Genomic DNA, 13,662 nt, shown 5'->3' with positions numbered 1-13,662 from the left:
ATTTTAAAATAAATGCTATTCCATATATTGTAACTTTTTGGTATTTAGAATTTTTATCTGAGGATGCAAGGGAAAGTATTATACAAATGTGAAAGAGGGTTGTATTTTAATACAATTTTCCATCAAAAGAAAACCAAAATCTGTATGATATTACCATCAATATCCCTCGATACATTATTTTAAACCAGACATAATGAAAGACGTAGTAACTAGACACACCTACAAAACACATGAATCTAATTGAGAAAACTTTGACCGGGGCGATGTATTACTAGTAGCGGCTCTGAACTCAATGTGGTGCTGGATGGGAATGCAATACAAACGCCAATGGCACAATGGATAACGTGTCTGATTACGGATCAGAAGACTGTAGGTTTGTACTTCCTGGTTCGTGAAAAAGCTTTTAAACCATACTACTCAACACTGACATCGTAGGGTGTGCGGTCCTACACAACCTTACTATCAACTGGATGAGTCTTCTGTTCAATCTCCGATTCTTTCCGCACATTCCTGCTATTTCACCACCGTTATTGTAGGACAACAGCCACAGACACGAGAAGATACACTATTCCGAACAAATGTCTTAAAAAATCACGTTGAAAAGGGTGACAATACGTTTTTTGTTTCTTTAAGGTAACCTTACTTTTGCCTGTAAAGTTCACATTATTTTCTGTAGCCGCAAATCCCCAATATTTCTGCTGTCTCCTGAGAAACACAAGCATGGAGTCAAATCATATTAAATAACACAACACATCTATTAATTTAATACCCAGATGTGACAGAACACATGTAAGACTTACACACAGCCTTTATTTTGCGATAGTGAATTTGCAGGTATCCTGGGGAGGGAAGAGAACTGATATTAAGGAAATACATATTTAAAGGGAATATACATCTTAAATGTGTTTTGTCACATCTGGGTGTTAACTGAATATTTTTTTAGCATTATTTGTTGTGTTTTGACTCTATACTTGTGTTTCTCAGGAGACAGCAGAAATATTGATGTTTACATTTATATTCACATTCCCGTTGATATTGACTTAGGTACTCAACTATTTACTTGTAGTTTGACTCGTGTCAAAAGTTGAAAATCTCTGCAAACATCAAGATGGCTAAGGACGTGCAAAGAAACTCAATCACATTTAGAGAAGGTAATGTTTAGATCGGATTAATTCGAAGTGTGTCTCTGGGTGCGTTTGATCTACGAACGTTGTGTTTAACTGAAGCAGACCCTGACTGAGTGTGCCATAGAAACTGACACATGTCGTATTTTTCTACATTCACAGATTTTTGGCTAAAGTAAAAAAAATCGTTGTCATTTTCTTGCCAGCTGGCAGTAATTCTTTTGCACTGATAACAAAGATAAGCATTTTAGCTTTCGCAATGTGTGGAGTTCTTGAAAAACAAGTTGTGCCAAAAACGAAATAAACACCTCCATTAAACTTAATGCAAAAGCATGTTGTCTATAACAATAAACAATGCAAGAAGACAGGAAGAAAGGCACCGCTGGGATTTAAACCCAGGATCTCCTGTTTACTAAAGAGGCACTTTAACCATCTAAGCCACGACACAAGCAGAACTCTCTTCTTTTACTGCCACTTGGACACACCGCTCTGAGCCATCTGCGTTCACGAAGCCCTGAGTCTGCCGGCTGAGCAAGCTGCCTCCTTTACACGGAACAGGAGCCCTGACCGTAAGAGAAATGAAGAGAAATGGCTTTTATTGGGCACTTTTCATGTCCAATGCGCTTGACATCTCCCAAGGGGGACAGAGTTCATTAACGACACTTTTCCATTCTTTCTTCTTTCTGTACACTTTGGTGAAACAAAACGAGAAATCATGTAAGGGAAAATGTCTTTTTTCATGGAGAAAACATGCACCGGGAAATGTTGTGTTTAGAAGAAGTGAGTTAACATTAAAAGTGACCTAATTTACCGGAGCAAATGCTCACCAAGCAAGATCTGCTTTACTACTAGAGAGAAGTAGAGTGAAAGACGTGATCATTTCACGCCGTTGTGGAACGAAACGCTTTTGTCTTGGAATTCTAAATCAATTAGAAATTCAGAGCGACACATAAAGGCTTTGTCTGCTTAAAAGTGATGATTTTTTAAAACTAAAAAAAAATGTAGAAAACACGTTTCTCACTTAGAAATTTAAGATGGGGGTGGGGTATTACTAGTAGCGGCACTGAACTCACCATGGTGCAATTAATTTACGTGACGGGCTAGTGGTTTAATGGATAACGCGTCTGATTTCGGTTTATAAGATTGTCGATTCGACTTCTACCGGGGTTGTGTGATTCAAATCAGGCTCCTCAGAAATAGATGTCTGTTATGTAAATGAACCCCACCTGAAAGCAAACGTTGGGTCTGGGTTCCTTTCTTTCCTGCATGAAATAGCAAATCGTTACAAAAAAAAACACCAACTAATGTCCAATAGTCCAATAGTTAGTCATTTAAGTAAACATGAATATACTGTAAGGTCCTGGTACATGGGAGTGGATTTCAACCACAATTAAAAGAAGGGCAAATTATAATTACAGGCTTCAGACACTTTTTCATACAAAAGTGACCAAACACTCCCTAACTTTCAGGTTTGCTTGAACCTGTAACAGAAAAGCAGTTTGAAACTTCCATTCTCTGATGTCACTGTCTCTATAGTCGGACGTGATGTTTCGCGGAAGTGCAGTGTGCCTTTTCTCTTGTCGTGTTCAAGATGAAATGCTGCATAAGCTCCTGACTGGGTGTTCTGTACTGTTCTGTTATTTCGTTCGGATTACCTAGGTGGTGTACAGCTAAAACCCAACTGCATGGTGTAAATTCCGGGTTCGGCACCAGCAGCACCTGCCAACACATCAGCTGACCTCGACGTGATTTGAACACGCAACCTTCTGATCTGGAGTCAGACGCGCTACCGTTGCGCCACGAGGTCACTTGCAACAAGTGCTTTTAATTCACCCAAAGAGAAAAATCAGCGTCCCTGAAAAAGATTGTTTTCATTCTCTCCTGTGAGGAGCGCCGCTCTTCCAACGAGGGTCTCTTCTTCCCAGACCACAGATTATTCTTCCCGCCCGGCTCTCTCACGGAGAGCAGACACACCGTCTCCACTAATGTGTTTACTACATCTATAGATCTGACCCCCTACAGCCCCGATATTCCTGGACAGGATATTTACCACCAGCCCGGTGAACTTCTCATCTTGACCTCTCCCAGGAGGAGCACAATTAACACAGAATCCTCTCTCCATTTAGCAAATAACACAAAACACTGTTTACCTGTCAAGACAGAAAACCAGGCTGCTCCAGGTGAGGCTTAAACTCACAACCTCGGCATGAGTCCACTGAACATGTCATTTTACATGGCCTGAACCAGGAAAGAGGCTGGAAGTCAAGAAATTATGGTTTTGTTTTAATACTTGCCTACTCTTTTAATTTTTCGGTCAAATCTTTTATTTGGGAGTACTTTCAATGGATGTTAATCTTTGTCCCGATGCACGATTCTGGGCCATGGTGTGTCTTGAATAATGTTCTTATAGGCTTCAGTTTGGAAAAGTGCGGTCTTCAGAAGCTACTGAAACCGCTAATGGTTACATAACACTTAATGCAAAAGCAACGTTCGGGTTTGAAAAAAAAATATTACTTGCTATGAATACAAACACTGTTACAGGAGGCGTGTTAGGGCTATTTTAGCTTAGATCATCAATTCATCTTACATTTCTTCTCCACCTATATCAACAGCGTCATCGCTACTGAGCGCTAAAGGCAGGTCCTGGCAATACAATCTTCTTTAGAAAACATTTTTAAAACTATTTCCACTACCATACATAAAGTAAAAGATACCGATTGCACGCAACTAATAAAATCTCTTATCCAGGGACGTTGTAGCTAGATGCAAATTCCAATCGAAAATGTATCTGCTTTAAAATTTTCTTTTGGATCCACAGGACGATCAGCATGAGACTCAAAATATACCTGTGTTTGATTGTACAGCATAGATTGTACAGCATGTATGTTTACATTTATGTTAAAATTAAGGTAAATATATCAAAATATCAACATCCAACTTCACAGTGCTAACGTACTGTAACAGTGCTTGTCAAATTCTCAAACAAATCTGCGTTGTATTTCTAAACTCTTTTAGCAGAAGACGCAACAGGAGTATAAATGATATCTCCCGCCAGCCATTCAAAGATACGTTTCCAAGGGTGAATATGGATTTCTGGGGAGTTGCGGTGTTGATCACTATTGGACTTCCCCGGTCTCAAGTGTTGTTGTTGGACACGGGCAAAAGACTCGCATTTTCTGCAAATATAAAGAGGGTTAAGGTTTCGGCTTTAGCAGAGACAGTGTTTACATTGACAATAATGAGAAGATCGTCCCTGGGTGGGTTTGAACCACCAACCTTTCAGTTAACAGCCGAACGCGCTCGCCGATTGCGCCACAGAGACTGACGAGAGAGGCTTTTCTCCATTCGCACCTTTCCGGTCAAAAAATAAACATTGCTTGCATTTTCTTGCCAGTCGGCAATATTCCTACTGCTCTGATAGCCAAGAATTACATTTCATTTTTCACAAGCTGTATGAATTTCTTGAAAAACAAGTTGTTGCAGAAAGGAAATGCATTCATGCTTTAAACTAAATCAAGCCCTATGCGGTTGTCCAAGATGGTAGTTTCTGCACAAAAAGACAGGAAGAAAGGCACAGCTGGGATGTGGAGCCCGGATCTCCAGTTAACGAGACAGGTACTTAAACCGACTCAGCTACGGTGCCGGCAGAATTCTCCTCTTTTATAGCCGCTTGGACACACCGCTCTGAGCCATCTGCGTTCACGAAGCCCTGAGTCTGCCGGCTGAGCAAGCTGCCTCCTTTACACGGAACAGGAGCCCTGACCGTAAGAGAAATGAAGAGAAATGGCTTTTATTGGGCACTTTTCATGTCCAATGCGCTTGACATCTCCCAAGGGGGACAGAGTTCATTAACGACACTTTTCCTTTCTTTCTTCTTTCTGTACACTTTGATGAAACAAAACGAGAAATCATGTAAGGGAAAATGTCTTTTTTCATGGAGAAAACATGCACCGGGAAATGTTGTGTTTAGAAGAAGTGAGTTAACATGAAAAGTGACCTAATTTACCGGAGCAAATGCTCACCAAGCAAGATCTGCTTTACTACTAGAGAGAAGTAGAGTGAAAGACGTGATCATTTCACGCCGTTGTGGAACGAAACGCTTTTGTCTTGGAATTCTAAATCAATTAGAAATTCAGAGCGACACATAAAGGCTTTGTCTGCTTAAAAGTGATGATTTTTTAAAACTAAAAAAAAATGTAGAAAACACGTTTCTCACTTAGAAATTTAAGATGGGGGTGGGGTATTACTAGTAGCGGCACTGAACTCACCATGGGGCAATTAATTTACGTGACGGGCTAGTGGTTTAATGGATAACGCGTCTGATTTCGGTTTATAAGATTGTCGATTCGACTTCTACCGGGGTTGTGTGATTCAAATCAGGCTCCTCAGAAATAGACGTCTGTTATGTAAATGAACCCCACCTGAAAGCAAACGTTGGGTCTGGGTTCCTTTCTTTCCTGCATGAAATAGCAAATCGTTACAAAAAAAAACACCAACTAATGTCCAATAGTCCAATAGTTAGTCATTTAAGTAAACATGAATATACTGTAAGGTCTTGGTACATGGGAGTGGATTTCAACCACAATTAAAAGAAGGGCAAATTATAATTACAGGCTTCAGACACTTTTTCATACAAAAGTGACCAAACACTCCCTAACTTTCAGGTTTGCTTGAACCTGTAACAGAAAAGCAGTTTGAAACATCCATTCTCTGATGTCACTGTCTCTATAGTCGGACGTGATGTTTCGCGGAAGTGCAGTGTGCCTTTTCTCTTGTCGTGTTCAAGATGAAATGCTGCATAAACTCCTGACTGGGTGTTCTGTACTGTTCTGTTATTTCGTTCGGATTACCTAGGTGGTGTACAGCTAAAACCCAACTGCATGGTGTAAATTCCGGGTTCGGCACCAGCAGCACCTGCCAACACATCAGCTGACCTCGACGTGATTTGAACACGCAACCTTCTGATCTGGAGTCAGACGCGCTACCGTTGCGCCACGAGGTCACTTGCAACAAGTGCTTTTAATTCACCCAAAGAGAAAAATCAGCGTCCCTGAAAAAGATTGTTTTCATTCTCTCCTGTGAGGAGCGCCGCTCTTCCAACGAGGGTCTCTTCTTCCCAGACCACAGATTATTCTTCCCGCCCGGCTCTCTCACGGAGAGCAGACACACCGTCTCCACTAATGTGTTTACTGCATCTATAGATCTGACCCCCTACAGCCCCGATATTCCTGGACAGGATATTTACCACCAGCCCGGTGAACTTCTCATCTTGACCTCTCCCAGGAGGAGCACAATTAACACAGAATCCTCTCTCCATTTAGCAAATAACACAAAACACTGTTTACCTGTCAAGACAGAAAACCAGGCTGCTCCAGGTGAGGCTTAAACTCACAACCTCGGCATGAGTCCACTGAATATGTCATTTTACATGGCCTGAACCAGGAAAGAGGCTGGAAGTCAAGAAATTATGGTTTTGTTTTAATACTTGCCTACTCTTTTAATTTTTCGGTCAAATCTTTTATTTGGGAGTACTTTCAATGGATGTTAATCTTTGTCCCGATGCACGATTCTGGGCCATGGTGTGTCTTGAATAATGTTCTTATAGGCTTCAGTTTGGAAAAGTGCGGTCTTCAGAAGCTACTGAAACCGCTAATGGTTACATAACACTTAATGCAAAAGCAACGTTCGGGTTTGAAAAAAAAATATTACTTGCTATGAATACAAACACTGTTACAGGAGGCGTGTTAGGGCTATTTTAGCTTAGATCATCAATTCATCTTACATTTCTTCTCCACCTATATCAACAGCGTCATCGCTACTGAGCGCTAAAGGCAGGTCCTGGCAATACAATCTTCTTTAGAAAACATTTTTAAAACTATTTCCACTACCATACATAAAGTAAAAGATACCGATTGCACGCAACTAATAAAATCTCTTATCCAGGGACGTTGTAGCTAGATGCAAATTCCAATCGAAAATGTATCTGCTTTAAAATTTTCTTTTGGATCCACAGGACGATCAGCATGAGACTCAAAATATACCTGTGTTTGATTGTACAGCATAGATTGTACTGCATGTATCTTTACATTTATGTTAAAATTAAGGTAAATATATCAAAATATCAACATCCAACTTCACAGTGCTAACGTACTGTAACAGTGCTTGTCAAATTCTCAAACAAATCTGCGTTGTATTTCTAAACTCTTTTAGCAGAAGACGCAACAGGAGTATAAATGATATCTCCCGCCAGCCATTCAAAGATACGTTTCCAAGGGTGAATATGGATTTCTGGGGAGTTGCGGTGTTGATCACTATTGGACTTCCCCGGTCTCAAGTGTTGTTGTTGGACACGGGCAAAAGACTCGCATTTTCTGCAAATATAAAGAGGGTTAAGGTTTCGGCTTTAGCGGAGACAGTGTTTACATTGACAATAATGAGAAGATCGTCCCTGGGTGGGTTTGAACCACCAACCTTTCAGTTAACAGCCGAACGCGCTCGCCGATTGCGCCACAGAGACTGACGAGAGAGGCTTTTCTCCATTCGCACCTTTCCGGTCAAAAAATAAACATTGCTTGCATTTTCTTGCCAGTCGGCAATATTCCTACTGCTCTGATAGCCAAGAATTACATTTCATTTTTCACAAGCTGTATGAATTTCTTGAAAAACAAGTTGTTGCAGAAAGGAAATGCATTCATGCTTTAAACTAAATCAAGCCCTATGCGGTTGTCCAAGATGGTAGTTTCTGCACAAAAAGACAGGAAGAAAGGCACAGCTGGGATGTGGAGCCCGGATCTCCAGTTAACGAGACAGGTACTTAAACCGACTCAGCTACGGTGCCGGCAGAATTCTCCTCTTTTATAGCCGCTTGGACACACCGCTCTGAGCCATCTGCGTTCACGAAGCCCTGAGTCTGCCGGCTGAGCAAGCTGCCTCCTTTACACGGAACAGGAGCCCTGACCGTAAGAGAAATGAAGAGAAATGGCTTTTATTGGGCACTTTTCATGTCCAATGCGCTTGACATCTCCCAAGGGGGACAGAGTTCATTAACGACACTTTTCCTTTCTTTCTTCTTTCTGTACACTTTGATGAAACAAAACGAGAAATCATGTAAGGGAAAATGTCTTTTTTCATGGAGAAAACATGCACCGGGAAATGTTGTGTTTAGAAGAAGTGAGTTAACATGAAAAGTGACCTAATTTACCGGAGCAAATGCTCACCAAGCAAGATCTGCTTTACTACTAGAGAGAAGTAGAGTGAAAGACGTGGTCATTTCACGCCGTTGTGGAACGAAACGCTTTTGTCTTGGAATTCTAAATCAATTAGAAATTCAGAGCGACACATAAAGGCTTTGTCTGCTTAAAAGTGATGATTTTTTAAAACTAAAAAAAAATGTAGAAAACACGTTTCTCACTTAGAAATTTAAGATGGGGGTGGGGTATTACTAGTAGCGGCACTGAACTCACCATGGTGCAATTAATTTTCGTGACGGGCTAGTGGTTTAATGGATAACGCGTCTGATTTCGGTTTATAAGATTGTCGATTCGACTTCTACCGGGGTTGTGTGATTCAAATCAGGCTCCTCAGAAATAGATGTCTGTTATGTAAATGAACCCCACCTGAAAGCAAACGTTGGGTCTGGGTTCCTTTCTTTCCTGTATGAAATAGCAAATCGTTACAAAAAAAAACACCAACTAATGTCCAATAGTCCAATAGTTAGTCATTTAAGTAAACATGAATATACTGTAAGGTCCTGGTACATGGGAGTGGATTTCAACCACAATTAAAAGAAGGGCAAATTATAATTACAGACTTCAGACACTTTTTCATACAAAAGTGACCAAACACTCCCTAACTTTCAGGTTTGCTTGAACCTGTAACAGAAAAGCAGTTTGAAACTTCCATTCTCTGATGTCACTGTCTCTATAGTCGGACGTGATGTTTCGCGGAAGTGCAGTGTGCCTTTTCTCTTGTCGTGTTCAAGATGAAATGCTGCATAAGCTCCTGACTGGGTGTTCTGTACTGTTCTGTTATTTCGTTCGGATTACCTAGGTGGTGTACAGCTAAAACCCAACTGCATGGTGTAAATTCCGGGTTCGGCACCAGCAGCACCTGCCAACACATCAGCTGACCTCGACGTGATTTGAACACGCAACCTTCTGATCTGGAGTCAGACGCGCTACCGCTGCGCCACGAGGTCACTTGCGACAAGTGCTTTTAATTCACCCAAAGAGAAAAATCAGCGTCCCTGAAAAAGATTGTTTTCATTCTCTCCTGTGAGGAGCGCCGCTCTTCCAACGAGGGTCTCTTCTTCCCAGACCACAGATTATTCTTCCCGCCCGGCTCTCTCACGGAGAGCAGACACACCGTCTCCACTAATGTGTTTACTACATCTATAGATCTGACCCCCTACAGCCCCGATATTCCTGGACAGGATATTTACCACCAGCCCGGTGAACTTCTCATCTTGACCTCTCCCAGGAGGAGCACAATTAACACAGAATCCTCTCTCCATTTAGCAAATAACACAAAACACTGTTTACCTGTCAAGACAGAAAACCAGGCTGCTCCAGGTGAGGCTTAAACTCACAACCTCGGCATGAGTCCACTGAATATGTCATTTTACATGGCCTGAACCAGGAAAGAGGCTGGAAGTCAAGAAATTATGGTTTTGTTTTAATACTTGCCTACTCTTTTAATTTTTCGGTCAAATCTTTTATTTGGGAGTACTTTCAATGGATGTTAATCTTTGTCCCGATGCACGATTCTGGGCCATGGTGTGTCTTGAATAATGTTCTTATAGGCTTCAGTTTGGAAAAGTGCGGTCTTCAGAAGCTACTGAAACCGCTAATGGTTACATAACACTTAATGCAAAAGCAACGTTCGGGTTTGAAAAAAAAATATTACTTGCTATGAATACAAACACTGTTACAGGAGGCGTGTTAGGGCTATTTTAGCTTAGATCATCAATTCATCTTACATTTCTTCTCCACCTATATCAACAGCGTCATCGCTACTGAGCGCTAAAGGCAGGTCCTGGCAATACAATCTTCTTTAGAAAACATTTTTAAAACTATTTCCACTACCATACATAAAGTAAAAGATACCGATTGCACGCAACTAATAAAATCTCTTATCCAGGGACGTTGTAGCTAGATGCAAATTCCAATCGAAAATGTATCTGCTTTAAAATTTTCTTTTGGATCCACAGGACGATCAGCATGAGACTCAAAATATACCTGTGTTTGATTGTACAGCATAGATTGTACAGCATGTATGTTTACATTTATGTTAAAATTAAGGTAAATATATCAAAATATCAACATCCAACTTCACAGTGCTAACGTACTGTAACAGTGCTTGTCAAATTCTCAAACAAATCTGCGTTGTATTTCTAAACTCTTTTAGCAGAAGACGCAACAGGAGTATAAATGATATCTCCCGCCAGCCATTCAAAGATACGTTTCCAAGGGTGAATATGGATTTCTGGGGAGTTGCGGTGTTGATCACTATTGGACTTCCCCGGTCTCAAGTGTTGTTGTTGGACACGGGCAAAAGACTCGCATTTTCTGCAAATATAAAGAGGGTTAAGGTTTCGGCTTTAGCGGAGACAGTGTTTACATTGACAATAATAAGAAGATCGTCCCTGGGTGGGTTTGAACCACCAACCTTTCAGTTAACAGCCGAACGCGCTCGCCGATTGCGCCACAGAGACTGACGAGAGAGGCTTTTCTCCATTCGCACCTTTCCGGTCAAAAAATAAACATTGCTTGCATTTTCTTGCCAGTCGGCAATATTCCTACGGCTCTGATAGCCAAGAATAAAATTTAATTTTTCACAAGCTGTATGAATTTCTTGAAAAACAAGTTGTTGCAGAATGGAAATGCATTCATGCATTAAACTAAATCAAGCCCTATGCGGCTGTCCAAAATGGTAGTTTTGGCACAAAAATACAGGAAGAAAGGTACAGCTGGGATGTGGAGCCAGGATCTCCAGTTAACGAGACAGGTACTTAAACCAACTCAGCTACGGCGCCGGCAGAATTCTCCCATTTTCCCAGGGGGCAAAAGATGTATAATATATGTTTTTTAAACATATACCTTAGATGTATAAATGTGGTCTATAATTGGTCTAGAATGAAATTCTAATATACGTCTATTGTTATACGTCAATTATACGTCTATGATTATATGTTCATTATACTTAAATGGTTGGAGTTCTATTATACGGATAACTGTAGAGGACTATTATAGATATATGGTTAAAGATCTATTATGCATCAAAGATAGGTTTTACAGGTGTAGAAACTAGTAAATCAAGCCAATGATTTGGTTTAGAAATGTATTCTGAAAATTTACAATCATTCACACCTGAGAAATATGTAGTTCAAATTATACATTATATACAATATTGTAATCAACATATGGCTAATCATCATAAAAAAACACAACTTGTAAACTTCAGCTACAAATACTAGTGACATGGTGTAGCGGTGAGGCTTATTAATAAGGCAGAATTAAGTGTTTCTGAGCTTTCCCAAATTAGGCCTCATCTCTCTGTTCATCTCTGTGGTGCAGCCACAGAGAAACTATTCATGCAGGCTGATTTAAGGTTCCTTTGATAAGGACAGCTCCCAAAGGGGGATGCACTTAGCTAAGCCTGGCTATCATGATCAATGGTCATCCATTGGCGCCTATCTGTCTAGGGAGTGCCAGATGGACATCTGGACTACATTCCTAAGTGTCATGAGTAAGTGACTCATATCTCACCTTGATCAACCAATCAGGGACTGGTAGGGCCGAGTAACCCACGTGAGACTCTGATGCCCATGGAACTTTCAGCCAAAGAATGAGCTGAAGTTCCTCCAGGTAAAAACAGGCAACACAGAGAGCCTGGGAGATTCAGTAAGATTCAGGAGAATTCTGTGGACTGTTCTAAAGGAGAATTCCAGGGCAGGACGGCCTAGGAGCAGAAGGCTCCCAAGGCTAGGACATTCTCGCAGCGCACCTCCTGAGACTCAGCCCGGACAACCACGGAACGGCCAGTGTGTCCGAATGCCAGAACTTTCCTTTGTTCTAAGAGTCTAGAGCGGAGGTTGCCAGAGAGTAACCAGAGGATCCACCCGAGGTTAGCACCAGCAGCAGGCCTCGTGAACAGGTCGGAACTGTGGACAGCTGAATCACTATTCAGAACTAGCTCTTCATCAGGAACGAACCGGTCCTCTTCCTGACTTGCTGGGACCCACAGTCATCTTTTCTCCTGTGTGCAAACTTTGCTAGTTAAAGCCAACACTAACTAGCTGGTCAGTGAGCATCTGCAGCGCACCGTCGCAAGCCGCACAGCACAGCCTGGCACACAGCCAGAGAGCGCGGATTGGACAGCAACAGCCTGCAACTGTTTCTTTGAGCCCGCAGGAGATCTGAATCCCCAGAGATTGGATGAGTATTCAACTTCACTGCATTACTGCTCGAGAATTCAATTGTTATCCCAACCAGTTGATATCAATTTAATTCCTAAGAGTTATGTACTTGTTTTGAGTATCTAATGTAGAAGTTGTAACCAAGTTCATTTACGAAACGAATGACTGTACAGCATTCTTAATGAATGATATACTGAACATATGTCCTCTTGATATATGTAACTTTTTGTAACTGACTGAATATATACCTTTTGTATTCTGATAACCCTCTCGATAAGATCTGTTAGGTTTACATGCATATTCTATGTATTAATAAATGTATCCTCGTGTATTAGTACCTGTGTGTGTGCGTTGTTTGAGTTATGTCGCATGGTTGGACTCTAAAGCCATCAAAAGAATCAACTTTGTGATTTACTGCTACAATTAATAATTGTCTCAGTAAATGCCCAAACCCTACAGAACTGGTGCCTTCAGAGAGCCACTACATTACATTTTGGCTATGGCAACATTACAATGGCAATATATATATATAAAGACAAACACAAACTAATTACATGAACACGCTAATATTTAACTCAAAAACACACTTCGATTCAAATATAAGTTTCAAAATTTACAAGTTCTATATCTTAAAGAAAAAAATATTACAATGTGAAGTTAAGATGATTTTTGCTGTTCACCATTTGAAAAGCCTTGTGTAATTGTCCTAACAGTTAGAACCAGCATTTTATCATCTTCAGTGTCCAGACTTCTAGGCCCCCTGCCTTGCATATGCATTGTGTGCTCCTTTATTTCTTTTTCTGTTGCTGTTGGATGGGACTTCAGCACCACAGCTAGGAGAAAATTTTACAATATTAGTGCTCAGATAAATGATGATTAATCTCTTCTTGAATATAATCTCAAAAAAGAACCATTAAGGTTTACTAAGCTCAAAGCTTAATCAATGTATTAAGTTTAGCTCGCATCATAGTAATTGAGCAATTAAGTCTGTCCTAAGTAAAGAGTACCCAAAGTTTGAAAGTACAAGATAGAATAAGAGTACCTTAAATTGCTCTAGAAAGATTTGTGTCTCCCAGGCACCTCTTTTGTCATTGATCTTTCCGGCTTGTGCCAGCGAAGTTG

At 40.8% G+C, this 13,662-nt stretch overlaps 6 non-coding genes across 6 annotated transcripts; all 6 read right to left on the bottom strand.

Annotated features, from left to right (window-relative positions):
* Positions 1–2,859: 2,859 nt before the first annotated feature.
* On the bottom strand, positions 2,860–2,931 carry trnaw-cca (transfer RNA tryptophan (anticodon CCA)). The gene has a single exon. It is a non-coding gene; the product is annotated as a tRNA-Trp (tRNA).
* A 1,441-nt stretch (positions 2,932–4,372) lies between these two features.
* On the bottom strand, positions 4,373–4,446 carry trnan-guu (transfer RNA asparagine (anticodon GUU)). The gene has a single exon. It is a non-coding gene; the product is annotated as a tRNA-Asn (tRNA).
* A 1,608-nt stretch (positions 4,447–6,054) lies between these two features.
* On the bottom strand, positions 6,055–6,126 carry trnaw-cca (transfer RNA tryptophan (anticodon CCA)). Its single transcript has one exon. It is a non-coding gene; the product is annotated as a tRNA-Trp (tRNA).
* A 1,441-nt stretch (positions 6,127–7,567) lies between these two features.
* On the bottom strand, positions 7,568–7,641 carry trnan-guu (transfer RNA asparagine (anticodon GUU)). The gene has a single exon. It is a non-coding gene; the product is annotated as a tRNA-Asn (tRNA).
* Positions 7,642–9,249: 1,608 nt separating this feature from the next.
* trnaw-cca (transfer RNA tryptophan (anticodon CCA)) lies at positions 9,250–9,321 on the bottom strand. The gene has a single exon. It is a non-coding gene; the product is annotated as a tRNA-Trp (tRNA).
* Positions 9,322–10,762: 1,441 nt separating this feature from the next.
* trnan-guu (transfer RNA asparagine (anticodon GUU)) lies at positions 10,763–10,836 on the bottom strand. Its single transcript has one exon. It is a non-coding gene; the product is annotated as a tRNA-Asn (tRNA).
* Between the last annotated feature and the right edge of the window lie 2,826 nt (positions 10,837–13,662).

This window comes from Lepisosteus oculatus, chromosome 14 (genome assembly GCF_040954835.1).
Source record: "Lepisosteus oculatus isolate fLepOcu1 chromosome 14, fLepOcu1.hap2, whole genome shotgun sequence".
In the NCBI taxonomy this organism is placed as follows: Eukaryota; Metazoa; Chordata; class Actinopteri; order Semionotiformes; family Lepisosteidae; genus Lepisosteus; species Lepisosteus oculatus.
The sequence above is the reverse complement of the archived record's forward strand: the minus strand, read 5'-3'. Positions and strand labels throughout refer to the sequence as shown.